At 40.2% G+C, this 21190-nt stretch overlaps 1 protein-coding gene across 2 annotated transcripts in view; it reads right to left on the bottom strand.

Moving 5' to 3' along the window:
* LOC146553381 (RNA-binding Raly-like protein) overlaps nt 1–7306 on the bottom strand; it is a 62750-nt gene extending 55444 nt beyond the window's left edge. For both annotated transcript variants that reach the window (XR_014889535.1, XM_085254796.1), the window contains exon 1: nt 7153–7306. The gene's annotated coding sequence lies outside the window, so the exon portion shown is untranslated. The remainder of the gene's footprint in view (nt 1–7152) is intronic.
* Between the last annotated feature and the right edge of the window lie 13884 nt (nt 7307–21190).

The following is a 21190-nucleotide window of genomic DNA, read 5'->3' as shown; positions in this document are numbered from 1 at the left end:
TTTCTGGTTTCTATATTTGTTGACAAAAAAAAAAAAAAAAAAATCCCAATCCCAAACAAGAGTCGTGTGGGAAATGCTACATTTGTAAATATTACAGTTCTTATTTTGTGTTGGAGATGAAAATAAGGGGAAGAATGTTAATTAACATCCACCAGCCAATTTTTTTACGTAGACCTGGAAAGACTGTTCTGAGATTTTGGTACATATGGACATGATAGCGTCACACAGCTGCTGCAGATGTGTCAGCTGCACATCCATGATGCAAATCTCCCATCCCTGCACAAAGACGCTCTATTGGATTGAGATCTGGTGACTCTGGAGGTCGTGTGAGTACGGTGAACTCAACATCATGTTTGAGAAACCAGTTTGACAGGATGCGAGCCCTGTCACATTATGTATTTTTTTAGAGAGTGAGCAGCTTCCGGTTCCTTGGAGTACATCTGGCTGAGGATCTTACGTGGTCAGTACACACAAACAAAACAGTGAAGAAGGCGCAGCAGCGCCTCTTCTTTCTCAGGAGACTGAAAAGATTCGGCATGAGCCCCCGCATCCTCAGGACCTTCTATCACTGTGCCATTGAGAGCATCCTCACTGGATGCATCACCACCTGGTATGGCAACAGCACCGCCTACAACCGCAAAGCTCTCCAGCGAGTAGTGCGGTGCTCTGAACGGATAATTGGAGGTGAGCTTCCCTCCCTCCAAGACATCTACAGGAAGCGCTGCCTGAGGAAAGCGGGGAGGATCATCAAGGACTCCAGTCACCCCAGCCATAAACTGTTCAGACTGCTTCCATCAGGAAGGAGGTTCTGCAGCATCCGGTCCCGTACCAGCAGACTGAGAGACAGCTTTTTCCATCAGGCCATCAGACTGCTGAACACGTCATAGACACCTCAGCTTCACTACTGGAACTTTAACATTATGCACTCCACACTGTATATAAATGCCACTTGTTTTGCACATATTCAACTCTGTATATTTTATATATTTTATTATTATTATTATTATTATTATTATTATTATTATTATTTATTTATTTATTTTATTTTTTTTTTAACTATTTAATTTGTAAAAATGTGCATACACACACACACCACACACACACACACACACACGTAGGAAAATATTTAGTATACACATCCAGAAATGCATACACTATTATATATTGTACATATATTTATTAGTTTCAGGTTGGCCATTCTTGTATTTTGCTCGTTTGTGTTGTTGTGTTTGCACATCTCTGTTGCTTGTGGGGCTCGCACACAAGAATTTCACTCGCATGTGCTGTGCCAGTGTGCCTGCACATGTGATGTGACAATAAAAGTGATTTGATTTGATTTGATTTGATACAGGAAGCAACCATTAGAAGATGGGTACACTTTGGTCATATAGGGATGGACATGGTCACTGACAATACTCAGGTAGACTGTGCTGTTTAAATTATGCTCAGTTGCTACTAACGAGCCCAAAGTGTACCAAGAAATTATCCTCTGCACTGTTACGACACCACAAGCAGCCTGAACTGTTGCTACACGATGTTTCATGTTTTTACACAAAATATTGATACTTTTTTTTTAATGCCTGGTCCCATCTGACCTGATTAGAGCCATCATTAACAAACACCTGAACAGGTGTATTTGATAAAGTGGCCAGTGAGTGTCAGGTAGAGCATATTCCAGCTTTGTTTTGTTTTGTTTTTTACCCGTGGCTTTGAAATCTAACTACAGAAAAGACCAGTCTCACTTATACAACTACATAACAGCTTCTTTCAGCTCCTCATTCACAAGGGGTCGCCAGCGGGAAGCTCTGCATATTTGATTTGGCAGATTTTTATGTTGCGTGGCCTTCCTGATGCAACTTCCAAGGGTTCTGTGTCTCCTCCTGGAATCCTTTGCTTTTTAGGCAAAAGTGTAGAACTCATAACTAATTTACTAAATTACCTGGGTGCTTTAGATCAGTTTCTGACAGTGAGTGTGCCTGAAATAAACCACATTTTTTTAGGTTTACAGTAATGATGGAGACCGTGCAACAGCTTGAGTCATTTATGAGTCATGTTCAAAGTGTGTGTCTTTTTAAAGGTTTTAAAGTGGCTGCTATCAAACACAATCAATTTTAAAACAGCTGAATTTCTTTTAGTATTTTTAGATTTACTAAGCTTGGAATTTCCCAAACTTTGAGCCTGGTATGCTGCTGATCTGCTTTTGGTCAAATACCCATTTCAGCTGTAAATTAATAGCAACAAATGGAGTCCTGTGCAGCTTTCACACCGACAGTCTGCATAGCCCCTTGGATGATGTATCCCTGATTGGGAATACTCGGCACGGCGGTATAATCTTTAGGCTTTGCATGCAGACAATACATGTTGTGGGATCAGTCGGTGGTTGGTTTTAATGGGATTTGTGATTAAGGTTCCTATCTAAGTGGATTCCTCAGAGGTGTGTTCAGAACACGATCTGATGCATTTTTTTTTTTTACCAGAGTTTGACTGTTTATTAAATTCTTGAGTAATTTTTGTGTGTAAAGTAGCAAAAAAAAAATGTATCTGCATTTCTATCCTTAAAAACTAAAGGATATTCCAGTTTTAAAGATTTACTATAGTATAATGTGTATTCTACGAAAACATTTCAATGTTTTTAAGGTGAAAGAGCTTCTTTAATCTTCATCAAATAACATTTTGGAGCAACAATAATATTTACTCCTTACCAAGAACCAATCTTCAAAATGCAGAGTAAAAACTGAAAACCATTGTATTTTGAATGGCACTGGACTCGATTATACATTGTTTGAAAGCACAAAGCCGCATGGCTCAAAGCGTGTGGTCATTTTAGGATACCAATACCACGGCAGCAAATAGTTTTATACTTGCACACGTAGCAAAATAGCAGCTTCTTTTTCTGTTTTATTGTCTGTGTGGCTGCAAACCTGTTAAATCTCAGTGTACTGAAGTTTATTTCCGCCAACAAAGTCCAACTCACAAAATGCTTTCTGCTTCTTCTTCTTTGGTAAAAAATGGTGGTGAATGTCATAGGGTTACTTCTGTTGGGGTTGGGTCAGAAAACGCTCTGGGAAAAAGTATAAATGTTCCTGATACTGGTAAAACAGAAATATCTACTCTGCTATACTTCTGTTTATTCTTAGTGCATAAGATTAGAGATTAAATTCTAAACACTAAAGAATAAAACACAGCAGAAATCATTAAAATAAGTTATCTCGTTAGGTTTTTAAAATTGGGCCGGCTACACTTGAGCTTCTTTAATGAAGCTGATGTTTAATGTTTGCTGAAGAAGTCTCAGTTAAGCTCTAGAGTAACTTAAAGGGCACAGTGTGTGCTTTTATAGTGCTGTTTATATTTTGTCAACACAAACAGCTCACTGTGGTCCCTTGAAAACACACACACACAAAAAAGAAAATAATGTAATCTTAAATGTCAAGGTTCTGGCTTAATATCTCTAAATTTTGTGTTACTTCTGAGCAAGTCAAAATTTTGCGATACAAACATGAAATTTTGACCAAAACATTTTTGTATCAGTGGCATAAACAAACTTCCACAGATCACATGCAGTATGAGGGGGAATTAAAAGAATCAAGCCCACAAGGATGAGCCAAAATGTGCATTTTCTCTAGTGGACAATTCCTGGCTGTAAAAGTGAGTCGACCCATATAGACTCATGTTAAAATGTCCAAATTTCCATCATTAAAACGCACATTTACAGCCCAGTATCTCTATGGATAGTCTTACCCTTCACAAAAATGCCTGAAAGGGATTTAATTTTTTATAACTTATCCATCTGAACACTAGAATAAAAGGCTCTTTTAGTCACTTAACTGGACCACTGCACTCTGGCTGTGCTGTTGGTGCCTTTAGGAGCATTTTCATGGACAGATGACAAACATTACAGCTTCAATCGATTCAAAAAGTTTGTGCTTCAGTTTTGGTAAATGTAATCTTAGTATTTTAATGTTACTTTGCACTAATGATTAGATGTGAGTGTCTGCGCAATGCAGGGATGTAATTTATGAATACAGCTTGCTAACACCTAACAAAACAATCTGACATTAGCTGATAGCTTAGCACTCCACCCTTTCATCCAATCTGGCAAACATGCCAGCAAGGGCTAACGTCAAAGCTCCAAAATGCATATTTGAAAACCAGCTGTTGACATCTGTCTGTTTATCCTGTGTACAGTCAGTCAAAATGTCCAACTCTAAGCACTAAAAAGCATGTTTACACCCTGGTGCTGGAAATGGTTTTAGTGTCGAAAGCTGATATTCTCTTTTATAACAACAGAACAATGATCACCCTTGAATTTGTTAACAATTAAATTTAGGGGCGCAGTTGATTTGATTGAGAGGAGCACCGACACAGGCAGCTGCAGGCGATCTGCTAAGGCCTCAATTTGTGGTGTCAGTTCCTTCAGGAGCACATCACTGGAGTTATGTGATAAATAATAAGGCTGACTGTGAAATATGTGCTGTCTAACAGTTTTGCTCTCTGGTTTGGGAGAAATTATTTTATCAATCTGTTACTAATTAGCATGTTTCTGTGTCTGCGTGATGCACCTGTGCAGTTTATGGGTGAGGATTCCAGGTGTTAACTTTGCACTCAATTCTCTCCTCTAAATATAGTCACTTCTGGGAACAGAAAACAAAGATGGCGTGGGTCATAAAACAAGATTTAATTCCCCAACATGTGAATCCAGAAACTAATTAATTCTGTTTCATATAAAGTATTAAATTAAACTTATACTTTAGATTCCTATATTGAAACGGTTCAAGAAATGCTCAAATGTTTAATTTAAACTACTTTCCCTGTTCTGTTGATAAAACACAAAATGATAATTATCCTTTCTTCGGCTTTTGAATGTGAGGTGCAGAGCTTGAAATAGCTGAGAATAAGACGTCTGCGGTGGAGAGGGCAGGGGTTAGTGAGTAGAGACGCTCCAGACTTCCAGGCAAGAATCATCTCGCTCCAGCTGCCAAAGGAATAAAGTGTTGGGAGCTGTCCATGGTGCTGAAATCAACTACTATCTCTGTGCACAGGGAATAGAAGGAACTGGCCGTGATGCCGAGATACTGACGCTGCAAGGCGAATGGCACGTCTCACAACAAAAGTGAGCATCAGGTGCATGCATACGTACACACTGGCTGTCGTTCAGTCAAGCTGCTGCTATCCAAACACACACTCTGCCCAGAGAAATGTGTTGAATATGACAAATGCAGGCGTAGAAATAGCATCCGAGAGCAGCAGCCTTAATAAGGAGCAGTGGGTATTACCACATGCATAATGTAACACAGAACTGAAGTAGATATCACACGTATGTACTCATAAAGCCCACTCCTCCACATGAGCATCCCATCATCTTTCTTTCTGTTTCTGCCTTTGCCCGTATGCTTTTCTCTTTGGTTATCTCTCACATGCAGGGGATATAAAAAGAGACAGAGAGAGACAGCTCTCCTAATCTGTTCTTTGACCTATAGTTTGAAAGCTGCAGCCGCTCTAAAATGTTTTTCATCCGTAGCTCGCTGAAGATGGGCTCTGTGGTGCGTGGCTTCAAGGCAGCCCGCATCGTACACCTGCTAAGGGTCAATGATCATCTCAGCCCACGGGGGCACAAACGTAAAGCCGGGCCTCCGCTGGATACGGGCAGGTTGCTGACCGGTCCAGAAATGCCTGGCTAAACTTTATTCCTTCCATCCCCTCTCTGAGCTCATAGCGATTCAGTGCATGCGTGTATCGGCTGGCTATTCCAGAGTCAGCCTCCCACCCTCATTCCTTGTGAGAGATAAGTATTGTTTGCGTAGCAGCACATTTCATGCTCGGCTTCCCCCACCTGTTCCCTGACCTGCGAAGTCTGAAGGCTGGAAACGCTGTCAAACGTCTCCACACACATCTTTTGAGGCTGATTGAAAGGTTTTTGTCTAGAGCTCTGAAAGTTTCCCTCAGTGGAGCACAAAAACAAAACTTTGGTCAAGGATTCCAGCAGCCATTTAAAAGGGGAACGTAATATGGATTGTCTGGGATTTAGTGTTCTTTTTGGATTTGTTGCCTGCAGGTTTGTGGGTGAGATCTGGCTGATACAGCAAGGTCAAACTATTAATCAAATCTATCAAGCCTGATTTGCATAATGAGCTGTCACAGAATTTCCAGCCAACTCCTTTCCCCTCTTCATTGACTCATTTAGTGAGTTTAAGTTTCCCAGCTTCTCTGCGTAAAGCCTGACTGTGTCAACCAGTTATCAATCCCACATGCATCAAGGCTTATGTGTGTAGCAAGACAAACAGGGCAGAGAAGCACAGCTGTGTCTGGTTCAGCTGGCAGGAATCTGTTTCCTTTTGCATATCAGCGATTTGCATTCATAAAGTTGTTTGAATTTTGCACAATGCTGTCACTGGAAGGCAAATGTGAAGAGCAAAAGAGCTGAATGCCTTCACCTTTTCCAGTCGCTCTCTATAGAAACAAATTACACATTTACAGTGGAGATCTTTCTAACTGTAGCATGGTGACTGATTTATGTTTCTTCTCTTTTTTCTTCATTAAAAGAGCTCAAATTAGTTCATTATTTAAAACAAATCCAGGTTTGTTCGAGACATTTACTTAAAAAGACAAAAAAAGAGGAAAGGGAAGTTCAGACTTCTCTCATCTAGGCTGCAGAAAGAAGTACAAAGACAGCACCAAAACAAACTCCAGCGAAGTTAAATTTCTCACCTATTGGAAAAGCAAAATCCTCAAAGATGAAAATCAAAACTGTTATTTTTGCGCCCGAGGAGACGTACAGCCTCGAACACCAGAGAAACACTGTAAGACCCGAGAAAAGCACCAAAACCACACCAAAATAAGCCATGATAAAGGAGGAAAAAGCCAGAAAATAAGCAAAAGGTCGAGATCGGAACAAGTGAGCTCGTGAAAAAGCTGCTTCGGGAAGAGGAGAGGAAGACAGAGAAGAGGGGGGAAAAATATCAAGAGCGTCCGCAAGCACGTAGGGCTATTTCTCAGTGGATGTCACCGGAGCACAAACACTCTGCATCCAAGATTTAAATCATTGCATGCAGAAAACGAGAAAACATTTTCCCCGTGTCGAAACACCAAGAACAGGAAGGAAGAAAAAGAGGACAAAAATATGCTTAAGAAAATGGCAGTGGGAAATGTACTCACCGAGCGGGAGTAAAAGGTTTCAATTAAAAAGAAATTGGGCGTATAGCCGTGTCGGATTGGCGGTGTGCAGGCTTGTGTACACCGAGGCTCTGCGTCTCTTTTGCGCTCTCCGTTCGCTGCTGGTGGTTGAGTCATGTGACTTCGGATTGGTCAGAGTTTTTGAATCAGTCCGAGCTTTCTTCTTGTATTCGCTGCTGTCTTTTTCTGCTTTTCTCTTTCTCTTTCTCTCTGATAATGTCACTGATTTTTCCACGTAGAGCTTTTCCAGTTTCTCAAAATAGAGACCGGCACCTCTTTGAGGGTCACTGCGGGAGTCCCAGGAGGGTCCATGTGGTAACATAACATCTATTTCCCAATTATTTATTATGTTCATTACATGAAAAAAAAACACATGCAATGTGATTATTTTAATAATACAGTTTAGAGACAGTTTTCAAGCTCAGTTTGAATTCACAGTCTGCAAACATCTTGTAACCTCTCTGCTGTATAATGTGGAGATTGATTTGATTTGCTGGAGGAACACTGACTTAAAAGGCCCGATAGCTCATCCTCTGATTGGTCTGAGAACTTTTTATTAAATCCGAGTTGACCCAGAAAAGCAGAGATGTATGGAAGCTTGTTGTTGCCAGTGAAATAAATAAATAAAAATGTCAAGCAGTGCTAAGTCAAAGTTTTGAGTTATCTCAAAATTTCTAGTTACACAGTTTTGGGTGGATGGACAGTAAAAAAAACAAAAACAGGCTTCTCTACAGAAATGTTAAAGCCCTTTGGGGTCTTTAAATTTTTAACTTCTGGGAATTACTGAGATGTTTGTCTAAAAAAGTTTCTCCTAAGCATACTGCTAGTATAACTCCAGCTTGTAGGTCATCATTTATATCCATTATATAACAGTACCCAGACAAAAATTAGGACTGCATCACTAAAATTAGGAGAGATGGGGCAAGAACCTTCACTCTGAGTTAAAACGACCACACCCCAAATCTCCAAAATAAGCTGAACCCTTTTCTATGGCGCTCCCTAAAGACCACAGAGGACATTTTTTTCTTAACTCACCATAAAATGTAGATTTTTTTGCAATGCTTTTGCCTTTATGTCACAATAATTTAGTCGTAATATGGTTTACATGAATTTTAATCCACATGAATAGTCGTTGTGATCCAGTCCAGTAAAAGAAAGGCTGCAGATAACTTGAAGAGGAGAAATGATGTGACATTTTACATGATGCATTTAATGCTCATTACTCATATTAAACTGTAGATGTCCAACAGCATCCAGCTGCAGGTTGTGAGCACAGTTGCAGCTGTTCTTCCTGCTGTGATTGTTGAACTGCGCCTGGATAAGTGGTTATTGTTCGGACTTCTCCTGCTGCTGCGGTTCAGTCTCTAGTGAATATGTAGCAGGAGAAATAACTCAAAAGTATTGTGAGGTTATGTAAATGTTCCATAACATATTCTCATCCCAGGTTGTTGCACTGTATAATGCCACCCTGCACAAGGTAACAATATCCGAGAAATAATGATCAGGTTTAACAGACCTACAGTATCCAGACAAGAAGGCTGGTGGGGGTGGGAATGGCCAGGAGACCATAGTTTGCACTCACTTTTTGCTTTCATTGTCACTTGTTGATTAGGTTTACTCACTAAAAACTGCTTTTGTACCTTAAGGAAAAGCATGGTTCAGGTTAAAATGATCTACAAAACATTAAAAATGCATGTAGAAAAGTGATGAGCTGGAAGTGACCCCTGTTTATATTGCCATTGCATGAGCTCTGCAGCCCCACCAAAGTACACTGTATAATGTAACCCACCAAAGACTTTGACAGGACATTATTTTCTGAGGCTACGTTTATCTTGAAGTAATGCAAAAACAGTCCTTAAACAATATCTGTTGAGCTTAAATCCTGTTCGATCACCTGATGAACTGTCTTCCTCGTTTTAGCCATCACGGTCTCACAGTGGTGATCTCAGCAGTTTCACAAGTGACATACATGATGTTCAAAACTGGGGAAAAATAGCAATCTTGTCGCATGTATGATAAATTGAAGCTCCTTTATGCCGCTGTCAAATGTTCAACATAAGAGAGAATTACTTGTGTCACTGACATCCATCAACATTTTTCATTACACCGCTCCTTGTAGCTCATTATGTTATTTACATAAATTCAGTCCTTTTGCCAATTAACCATCATTGCTGAGGGCAGTATCACCCTCTAAGATTTTCATATATCATCAATTTCCAATTCAAGCCTCTTTGTGCTCTCATTAAAATCCGCTTAAATGATTAATCAGCTGAGTTTCTACTGGGCCTTATGAGAATACTGGTGATCAATGAAGATGTCAATGGCAGCGGCTCAATAACAGAGTTTAAAGCTCAGTTAATGTCCACTTTGCCAGTTGGCCACAGGTAAGAAGCAGTATTTACTGAGCTTTCTGCAGGATGTTAATACGACTCGAGGACATGAAAGGTGCAGCATTTCTTAGGTCTGGAAAACTTCACCCCAGCTTATCATCGTGTTTTATTTGATCCTGCTGTGCAAGGTTGACGGCTCCAGGGTTTCTACCCATTCTTGACGGAAACACGAGTGGTCGTGCTGTCAGGGAGGAACAGAAGTCTTTGTTGTTACTGCAGCATCTGCCGGGCATATGAGCAAAGGGTCTGCATGGATCAATGACTTCTCAAGGCCCTGATAGACACAGGCAGATAGACGCAGGGGCAGCCTGCTTCCATGCACCTTTGTTTTCTTTTTACAAAGACAAATAACCTAATAGACTTTGACAAATACCTCGGGACCGGCATTTATCAGACATGTTCTTTGTGCTTCTTTGATTTGATACAGTGTGATTTAGGAAAACTTGTGTAAAGTGTGTTTTGTGACTGATACAGATAACAAACTTTAATCTCTTTGAGCTTCACTTGATATTTGTAAAGCTTAAAAAAACGTTAGTGCCAATAAGAAGAAATTCATTTTTGCAACACAAAATAAACAAATGCCTATAACGCCAGAAGCCACTTTGTTAGGTACACCTTAATAGCCCTGGATTGGAACCAGTTTTTTGTCTTCAGAACAGCCTTAATGATTCGTAGAATAGATTCAACAAGTTCCTGGAAACATTACGCAGAAATTTTGGCACATATTGACATGACAACATCACGCGGGTGCAGATGATTTGACAGCTGCACATCCATGATGTGAATCTCCCTGTTTCACCACATCACCAAAGGTGCTCTGTTGGACTGAGTTCTGGTGATTGTGAAGGCCATACACTCATAGTGAACTCATTTTCATGTTCAGCATGGTCAGCAACAATAGTCAGGTGTGCTGTTTAAACAATTCTCAAGGGGCCTACAACACTGCATCACCAACAGCAGCCTGAACCACAGTGCAAGATGGATCCATGCTCTCGTGCTGTCTACATCAAATTCTGGCAATGTGAAAGCTGAAGCAGAAATAAGAACTCACTAAGCCAGTGAGACTGTTTTTTGTTTTTTTGTTTTTTTGTTGTCTAGTTTTAGTGACCCTGTGTTAACTGTAGTCTCAGTTTCCTGTTTGTAGCTGACAGGAGTGACACCTGGTGTGGTCTTCTTGCTGCTGTACCGGATGCGCATTCAGAGATGCTCTTTTGGCACTGGCCATTCTCCTCTGACCTCTAACCTCTAAGGCATTTTCACACAGAGATATTTTCTCTTTTTTCAAACAGTTCTCTGTAAAGCCTGGAGATAGTTGTGCAGGAAAATCCCAGCTGATCAGCAGTTTCTGCAACTTCCTGAGCCCCTGACACTGACAACCACACCAATCTGATGCTCAGCTCGATATTCAGCAGGCTGCTGCTGTGATTGGCTAATTAGATATTTCCACTGAAGTTTGATCAGATGTACCTAACAAAGTGGCCAGTGAATGTAACTATGCATCAGGAGATAATGTTTTTACAGAGACTTAATATTTGTATACAAAAACATAACTGATGCTACTTTTGTGATTTCATTCAGTTTCTATTATGATGCTGACACATTTTTTCACAGTTTATCCAAGAGACGGATTCTTTTTAAACAACCGTCAGTTCATGTGTTAAAATATATGTCGTAGTTTATTTGCATATGCTGGTATCGCTTCCTCCATAGATTTTGCTTTTAAATGGGGTTCTGAGTAAGGTTTCGTTCATAGCAGGTTTTATCACTGATATTTGAGACTGTCCTCCCCCAGACAGTTGCTATAGGTTATTTGTAGTTTTATAGTTGTTTTTAATCTTAAACACTTTGACAACTGACAAAATGTATTTAACATTGCACAGCGTGCAATGTTAAATTGCCAAGCAGTTTAAATTTTGTGGTCAAAAGTCAGCTGTAACATTTGTGGTTCCTGCACCCTACCTGCCCTCTGATTTTTTTTCACTCTCTTGAAGTGGAGCCACTCCTGCACTGTGCAGCTTTTCAGTGGTGCTTAGGTGGGTTGCTTTAGATGTCGGGAACAAATATATTGTGTAGCTGGAGGCCTAATTTGTGCAGTCATTGACTCAGTCACTCACTTGCCTCTTCAGTCCCACCTGCCCTGCTGCATTACCTGATGTTTCCTGACCCTCTTCTCACCTGTTTTCACACCGCTCATCAGCCCTCTTCAGTTTATGCAGCACATTCCCACCCTCCTACCTCTTGTTGCCTCAGCAGAAACCAGAGCATCACCGTGTATTTACGGATTCAGATTTCAGCTCTTAGTTCTTGCTTGTTTCTCTGAACTCTGCCTGTGCTTTGGATTCAGCCTCGGCCTGCTCCCGTGTTGTGTTTTCATGCTTCGTTGTTTTGGAACAGTTAACCTTCTTTTTGTAAGCAACGCTTGCTATTTTTTCTTTTTCTTCTTTTGCTTTTACCAGCTGCCTCCTGTGTGCCATGCTCTTGGCTCCTCTGAACACAACCCTGAAATGGCCGCAACATGAGGTTTTTTTCCTCCTTTTTATTCCCATAGCAACCAGTAAGTCAGTGGTGTTTTTAGTGCAGCATGGGATGTTGTGTGAAAATAATTATATTGCATGAGACACGATCCCCGTTGTAGACGAGGGCCAGAAATGCTCACGTATTAACGCTACACAACTTGTGAAGGTCACTGTGAAACCTTCGGGGCAGGAATCTTTTACACAGGTACACACAGATCAGCCACAAGATGAAAACCGCCGACTGGTGAAGTAAGTAAAACCGATCTTCTCATTAAAATGCAGCGTTCTGAAGGAAGACCTCAGGTCCTGCTATTGATGTGGATGTTACTTTAACTTGTGACATGCCCCTAAACACCTATCCCTGTGATCTGAAGGCAGCAGCCTCTCTCAGCAGAGTAATGGCCACAGCTTTGTCCCAAAAACTGCCCTTAACAGCACGGCTGAGATTAAAACCTCCCCAGATCCCAATCTGAGCTGCCAAAACAAACCCACAAGGAGGTCCTACTGTACAGTACAAAGGACTAAAGGGTCCGCTGCAAGTGTCCTAGAGCGGGAGACACGCAGAGATTCATGCTTAGACAAGGACCTACACAATGTTAGGAAGCAGGTTTTAATGTTGTGGCTGATCATGCACATCAGATGTGACAGATTGCATATTGGCTACAACTCATCATTTACAATAATGAATGATAAGAGTCAAAGACCAGCTACTCAAAATAACTGTGATTGTCCCAGTTTCAGGTTTTGGGAATGTATTTTTGTTTCCAGCAGTGTCTTTTTGTTCCTCCCTCTGTCTTGTCTCTGTATGAAGGCCTTTGCCCTCATGGTTTTCTCCTCCTGTTTTATTTTGATACATTTCTTTATGAGTCTTCTGTGCTTTTAGTTCCTGTCTTTCATTCAAGCTTGTTTGGAGAGCATTTCGATTTGGATTCATCCAGCATACTCAGTACCAATGTTTCCTCTAAGCTGCGCGCGTGTGCAATTGCGCACTGCTGGCACGGTCTCTGCGCACGGAAAATCTGTGTTGCGCACAAAAAAAAAATCTAACCTGAATTGAAATTAAAATTAATACTTTAACAATTCTGTTTTGCAGTGTTAGTGTCACGGCTGGCGGAGTGAGCCGTGTGTTGTGGAGGAAAAGGAGGACCCAAAATGCAGCAAACTGATGATACGAGTGATGTTTATTTACAAGGTGGAGGTGGCAAAAACAGGCAACGCAGCATGAGCAATTACAAACGGAAACCTAAACTGGGAGAAACTAAAGAGCAAACCTGAGACCATACAAAGGGGTGCGGGGCAGATTAATGCAGGCAGATGAATGCAGATAACGCAGACGAGCCGACAAAGAACACAGACCGACACCCACTAAATATACACACACAAGGTAATCAGGTAATCACTCACAGGAGGGAAGAACAGCTGAACCTAATACACATGAGGACCGGAGGAGACACAGACTTTCAGAATAAGACAGGAACTCTAGGACACGAGCCTACAAAGTAAAGCAGGGAACACACGGACTGATTTACAACACAACATGGGGACAAGAACAGAGCACCAAGGACAGACACAGGTAGGGCTGAATATACACTAACTTCAGGTTCAACCCTAAACCAATACAAATCAGAACAAACACAAGGCACAAAAATGAACTTCAAGAAAACACAAAACGCTGGGTCAAAACGACCCAGGACCGTGACAGTTAGTCAGTAAGTGACTGGCTGCTCCCGTATGGGATTAGAACGATGCCACCTTATCCCATAGTCCAGCCAATAATGTGATTCACATTCGTATATACGCAGCTAATCAACGTCAGGCAGGCTATGGCAGCGTCCTTATGTGCCAACACATGCTGATGTGGAGTGAAGCCATGTTAATGACAACGTGCACAACCATTGGAGATGTGAGCAGAACAGACGGAAGAATTGACGGAAACAGTGTGGACTTTATACCAGTTTTTCTATTGTGTTGATAGGCCACGTAAAACCAGAGTTATGACAAAAATATATGCAATGTTTGGTTTTCTTCCTGAATACTATCTTTACTGCGGGAAGAAACGGTAAAAACTGCGTTTTATAAGGAAAACGCTCGAAAGCCTGTGAGCAAAAACAAAACCAAAAAACCCCCACCCTTTCCTATTGGTCGAAAAAAGTACCATGTCGACCAATCAAAAAATGATATGGCAACATGGCATTTAGTTGTTTAGGAAGGGGGGAAGTTTTAGGAGTGACGGCGGTGTTTTGAGATGTGAGAGATTTTCGACGTTTAGCGCAAATCTTGTGTAGTTAGTGTGTAGTGTAGTCAATAGTTTTGTTGTGTGTGTCAGAACAATGAGGCGACTACTGAATGTTACAGGTGTTACAGGAGTGATACATCTCCTGTTGTCAGGCCTGCAGGTATCAGGCTGTTGTTCTCCTTTATCTCATAGTGGACAGAAATTATCTTTTGGAGTGGCACAAATAATTTGTGTGGCATCAAATTTGATGCAGAACACCTGATTGTTCTGTAAATAGTTTGAAATGTTTGTTTAAAAAAACCCGCCTTGGCTGCATTTTTAGGTAAACAGCTGCAAAAAACCTTTGTTGTTTGCAAAACTCAGTAACTTTTTTTGAAGAAGTAACTATATAATTAATTGCCCAACTTTGGTCGTTATATACTGTAGTTTGCAGACAGAGAGTTACAGGACTCTCTCCCAGACCACGGATTCATAATACAAGTCAGAGCTTTATTTAAAAAAAAAAAAAAAAAAAAAGAAAGCTGTGTTTTCAAAATTGGAGTTAAAGTTATTTTTACTTCCAATAGTGTTAACATACTACACAGGTCATGAACAAGATTTATTTTTAAATTTTGATTGTAAGTGGGCTGAAGCACTTAATTAAAAGTAGTCTAAAATAAATGTAAGTGCTGTAATTTGATTATTTTAATAAACCATGTAACTTGGATGGATTCGATGCTGGCGTGACCACAGTGCACACATGTGCTGTTGCTCACAGTGGTCCAAGGGATCGCTCAGGGAGATTGTGTGTTTTCCTCAGACACATGAAAAATTAGAGGGAACATTGCTCAGTACTACTTGCTATTTAAAATAGTTATTACAAAAAATAAACGACATTACTTTTGCTTATCTCTGTATAAAGAACCCAATTACATTAAAAGAGCAGATTTAATTAAAGATGACATGGATGGGGGTCTACAAGTCATTGACTTTGATGGTTTAAACTGAAAATTATAAATGGCTTAAAGATTAATTTTCAAAAACTTGGTTGGTAAAGTATATTTTTTAATAGATGCAAATTCATTATAATAAATCTCCCAATTAAATTATCCGTTTTTTGCCAGCAGATCATGATATATTGGAAACTCCTGCATAATCATAATGTGATCCATAATAACACACCTTTGTGTGGGATAATAGGTATATCACTGTCAAGAGACTATCACCGTGTAACAAGCACTGGATGGAGAGAGGTATTTATGTTGCACGTGGTTGATATTAAAAGCTGCCGTACAATATGACTCATTCTGAATACTTTCCACTCTATATCTAATTCAGTTTTATGCTTATTAATTAATTAAGACAAACTTCAACCTGATCACCTGTCTGCTACAACTCTTTTCTCAAGGCTCTGACTTTAGTATAGTTGAAATGTAGAAAATTAGACATATGAGTTCCTAAGGTGTCTTAGAGAACATCTGTCCTTTACTTCTTTCTAATAAATATCTGAAGTTCCCCATAAATCCCAAAGCCAAAGAAATGTATTTTAAACTTTTAATTGGAATGCATCTATTCAGTGAGTTTTTACAATAGAATAGAAGAGTAGAATTGAAACTAGCAACAGCATATACTAGAGTATTGTGTGGCCAGCAATTTTACTTTTCCGTTACAGTCGGTGTATAATATACCATACATAAGTCAGGTTTTGTGGATATAAATTATATGTTACCGTCATGAAGTTGAACTGATCAGATGCTTTCATGAGGCTTTACAGGTTCATAATGTGTCATTTTAGCCTGTTAGTAGGTGTCTGTGAAGGTTCTCAGTCATCCAGGTCATCGTAGTCAAAGGAGCTTGCAAAGAAAAGCGTCTGGACTTCTTTTAGTTGCTTGAAGATGTTTCACCTCTCATCCGAGAAGCTTCTTCAGTTCTAAGGTCAAATGGTGGAGAGTCCCAGATATAAACCTAGTGGGAGTATCCCCCCACAGAGGGACAAAAGGACCCCCTGATGATCCTCTAATCGCATGAGCAAAGGTGTGAAACTGGGTGTGGGTCCCAATCAGCCAGGGTTTCGGGTGAGCTCGTTGTGAAACCTGGCCCCACCTTATCATGCGAATTCCTGAGGTCAGATGGCCCAGGATGTAAGTGGGTGTTAAATGGTAAATGGTAAATGGCCTGTATTTATATAGCGCTTTTACTAGTCAAAGTTAAGACGTCTGGGGAGGGAACTCAAAACTGGATTATAGATGGTGTCCTGAAGAAGCTTCTCGGATGAGAGGTGAAACGTCTTCAAGCAACTTAAAGAAGTCCAGACGCTTTTCTTTGCAAGCTCCTTTGACTGTTAGTAGGTGGTTGCTAGGAAACACAATGACATAATGTGGGATATAGGCCTAACATGTACCTGTGTGGCAATTTTGGTTTCTCAGCTTCTGATCGTGTAGGAGTTTGCACACATACAGACAGACAGAGATTTCTGTATTACAGCAACACTGTGACACACTCATGTGTGTTTGGTGTGTTTGTGCAGTTGACCCTCAAAAAATAATCTAACCAAAGCATACTAAATAAAATTATACATTATAAGTTGGAAAAATCTAATCTTATCTAATTTTTGCTTGCTTCCTGCAACGCTTTGGTCTAGCTGTACAGTCTTAATGTTGTTGTCTGTTAACCGGTTGTTAGGCAGTGTGATAATGTTATAATACCAATTTAGAACACTGTGCAAAAGTCACTAGGCGCGTCTTTCTTTATATTTTGCCAGGACATTGGGAAATGGTTGCAGTAATTACAGCGTATCAGGCAAAGCCAGAGTCTGTACAATTCTAACAAGCCTGAAAGTCAATATTTGGTATGACCGCCTTTATTCTTCAGCACAGCCTGAACTCTCTTAGCCAAGCTTGTTGTAATTTCTTCAAGTAGTCTTCAGGAATAGTTCTCCAGGATATTCAAAGCTATGTCTTGTAAGAGCTATATCTATTTCTTAAGGGCATGACTTGTAGATACAGTTCATCTGCTGCAGACTGTTTTTTAACAGTGACACTTCTTCTTTTATCCTCATTTGTCCAGTTTCTTCCTTTTTTTTAAGGACACATAGCACATCGTGCTAAGATTGGCCAAGTTTACAGCTAATAGCTTTTTGAGAATCACTTCGTTGGTGCGTTAATTGTGTTTTATTCCTGTCAAATTGTCCTGTCATTGGCATGCTCATTCAACTGAAGAAATGGTACCAAATGATGCATTTTTGCCAAAAAATGCCTAAAGATACCATTTAAAATGGATTTATTTCTACGTTGTTTGTTATGTGTAGACATATCCTTTGAATTGGGTTAGTTTTGTGCTTGAATGACTCATAGGTCAGTGTTAAGCGGCTTACCAAACAAACTAAAAGCATTCCTCTGAAAGTCAGGTGCAAGAACTGGACTGAAAGTGAGTGGAAAGCAGCCAAAGTAAAAGCCTGAAGAATGGTTGCTCAAGACCGCTTTAAAAATGACGAGAGACTCAAGGATTTTGCACCACACTGTAGGTGAGAGCCATTGTTATAAGAAGCATAAATTTATTTTTACTGACCATGTTTCACACAATGTTAGATCCAATGCCAAAGTCTCAAACAGAAGCCAGAAAAAAGTATGCTGAGGGTAATTTCAGCTTTTTATATTTTATTCCTTCCTAGTTAAATTTACCCTTTTTAATTTTTCATATTTATTTCCTATCTTATTCATAGCCTTTCCTTTTTTGTTTTCTTTAGGTCACGAGCAGTTGTCCAAGCATTTCACTACATATCGTACTGTGTATGACTGTGTACGTGACAAATAAAATTTGAATTTGAATTTGAATTTTTATAGAAATCTGTGGCCTACTGTTCCTAGAGCAACGCATCTGAAAGGTCTGAGTCTTCACTTCTGCAAAAACCTAAAAAGCAACAAAGGGAAAATGCACACCACTCCTTTCTGCTCAGTGTCACACAAATCTCAGAGCAGATGCCATTCCAGCACAGTGTGACTAAGGATTTCTGTATCTATTCATCTCAAGCCACATTCCTCCACCCCGGTGCGCATGGTAATTCTCTGGCTGGGATCCCGAGCTCTGTGTGGATAGACCAACAATATCTGGCATGCAGCTCGCCTTATGCAGCTGATACTTTGGCTGACACTCCCAGGTCCGAGCCACACGCCTGCATTGGGAAGAGGTGTTTGCAGCAGAGCTGTGTGTGCTGCAGGGCCGGTCTCATCCTCAGCCCCTGATAAACTGGATTTATTCCCAGCCTCAGGTCAAGACACGAGTCTGAACTGAGGCAGAGAAAGAGCTGTAATTATAGCAGGGAACGGGACATGTAATGCAACATTAATGGCAGACGGGCTGATGCTTCGCCCACAATGCCCCCTCTTCAAACACGACTAGTGCATTAGCAGTAGGCTTCACTACCCCACACTGATTGAAGCTATTAAATACAATTTAGGATATGCAGAAAGGGAACAGAAAGCTGGTGGCTGAGTGGTGTATCTATGAAGACCAAATCATTTTTTGTCCTGGTGCAATGCTGCTGCTATTATTCAAGGTTCTTTGGGAGGAAAAAATACTGCATTTTAGTGGTGTCTAAATTACAGCTCTGAGGAAATTTTGAGTGCTTGTCCTGTAATTTTTTTCCCTTCACTGTTGCTCTGTTTTTGCTCATACCCCATTTTTCAGGCATTGCTTTGCACACCCTGCCATTTCTCACAGAAATTACTACGCAAAGAAAAGTAATTTGGTTGTCTCTGAGATTCATGAAAAAGCCATTTGTGCTGCTTACTCAAAAATAAGGATTAGACAAAAAGGTCATTTACTGATGCAGTCAGTCTGTATGTGTGCTTTTTGTGAATCTGCCTGCATTTATTTATGTGGGGGTTTTTGTTGTCTTTTTTCCTCGAACGTCTAAGAGTGAGCGTCTGTTCATGTGCAGATTCGTCTGTGCACCTGTCGGGTGCATGTGACTGATGAAGCGTAACCTTTTAATGTGTTTACACATTGACATTTCCCAAGATCTGTCGTGTTCCTCAGAGAAACTAAAACCCTTGACATTCTTTAGGCTCACATTTCCTTGAGCTGCTGGCTCCGTCGACTCTCATACCAGGCTTCAACATCATAATTACATCAGCTTCACTCCATCATCTGCCCCCTGTCAAATACAAATGAATGTTTTTGCTTTAAAAACATGTTCCACCCACGATCTGAGCGCAGTCCAGGACTGTATCATGGACATCTTTTACACACGTGACCTCTTAAAGATTTCTAAGGTTACAGAGGCTTTGTGTGTGTATATATACACAGCATATCTGTCGTATATTAGGGCTGCCACAAACGATTATTTTGATAGTCGACTAGTCACCGATTATTTTTGCGATTAGTCGACTAATCAGATCATCATCCATTGGACGTAAAACTACAGCTTATTGCACCAGCAGCATCTGCTCTTATATAACTATCATTAGCTTACAGCTTTAAGTGTTTAAGGTATGTGCTAACTAAAAATAAAGACAAGATGATAGTTTATTAAATTTTAATGAAATTTGCAGATTGTTTCGGTGAAGTTTAATAAACTCCTTGCTATCTAAAATATAACAGGACACCGGAGTATATTCTGGAGCATCTCACACTTCTGATAATCAGCTGTCTGCTTGACGTTTATTCAGCTGTGCAAAAACTATAACTTTAATCTCAGACAAACTGATTTACTCAGGAACAAATAAAATACTAAAAAAAAAAAAGCCAAACAATAACATTTTAAGTTATCTAAGTGACTCATATATATTTAACCTGAGTAGCGAAAGACGGCGGTGGGTTTGAAAACGATTTGCGGGGAGTCCGGTGTTCTCACGGGGCTAGTGAGCCTAGCCCCCGGCTCGCTAACGACCTAGTGGGTAACAGACGTCTCCGAAAACGTCGGAGCGCTTTTGAAAATATGTGGTGTCCTGATAAACTGAGCAGATATTTGAGGTTTAAACAGCTACATTCTCGCCTGAAAATATGTTAAACGTTTATTTTGTGACCCAGAAAGAATAATAAGAGTAACACTAGAAAGTGCATTTTCTGAAGAAACTGCAGTGTGAATGCTTGAATCTGAATGTATGTGCTGAAATGAATTAATTGCTGAATTTAAGTTAAAAATGTTGAATGAGATGAAAAATACAGAAGTTTTTGCCTGAAAACAAAAGTGCTGAACTGCTAAAAGCTGAAGGTTACACAGAAGAAGAAGTTGGAAAAAAGCTGAAAATGTTTTAATTGTAAATTAGAAAAACCTAAGAAATGAGAAAAGAAAATTTAGAGTCAGAAAACATCTGAAAGAATATTAAAAGGTCATATTCTTTGAATCACTGAATGACTAAAATGTGATCCCTCCACTTGGACCCACACAGTTTAAAAAGTTTACATCTCTGAGCTTTGAAAGACAAGATGTTGGAAAAAGAACAACGATGGCGACGTTTTGAGGGTAAAATGATGGCTTTAACACTGTGGACACAGCAGCAGTTGAAAGAGAAGTGTTTAAGATTAATTTTGGCAGAGTGGCAGAGAGAGCTCGTTAAGCAGGCAGGTGTGAGCCTGGTTGCTATAGTGACCGCACCCAATGGCTCCATACACACGCACACAGACATGCACCTCACTTTTGCTGCTTAAAATGAACAGAAAAGTCAGGCCGAAACAAATCGTTCCCAAATGAAAAGTAAAAGTCGTATTGACAAAATTCTTTCACTGTGAGCGACAGCAATGTCTAGTCCACCAAATTCTCAGTTTTCATGTCTGTGGAGTTTATTATATGGACGTGGTGACAGTGGAAAGACACCATGCTCTTCTGATTTTCAAACGAACCTTCTGAGCCATTTTAACATTAGAGTCTATGGAAGAGTTGGAGGGAGGAGGCTGTG

The sequence above is a fragment of the Mchenga conophoros genome, linkage group LG18 (assembly GCF_057382185.1).
Source record: "Mchenga conophoros isolate Kocher_MC1m ecotype Shallow Benthic linkage group LG18, M_conophoros_male_GT1.1, whole genome shotgun sequence".
Lineage (NCBI taxonomy): Eukaryota > Metazoa > Chordata > Actinopteri > Cichliformes > Cichlidae > Mchenga > Mchenga conophoros.
This window is presented reverse-complemented; position numbering and strand designations above follow the sequence as displayed.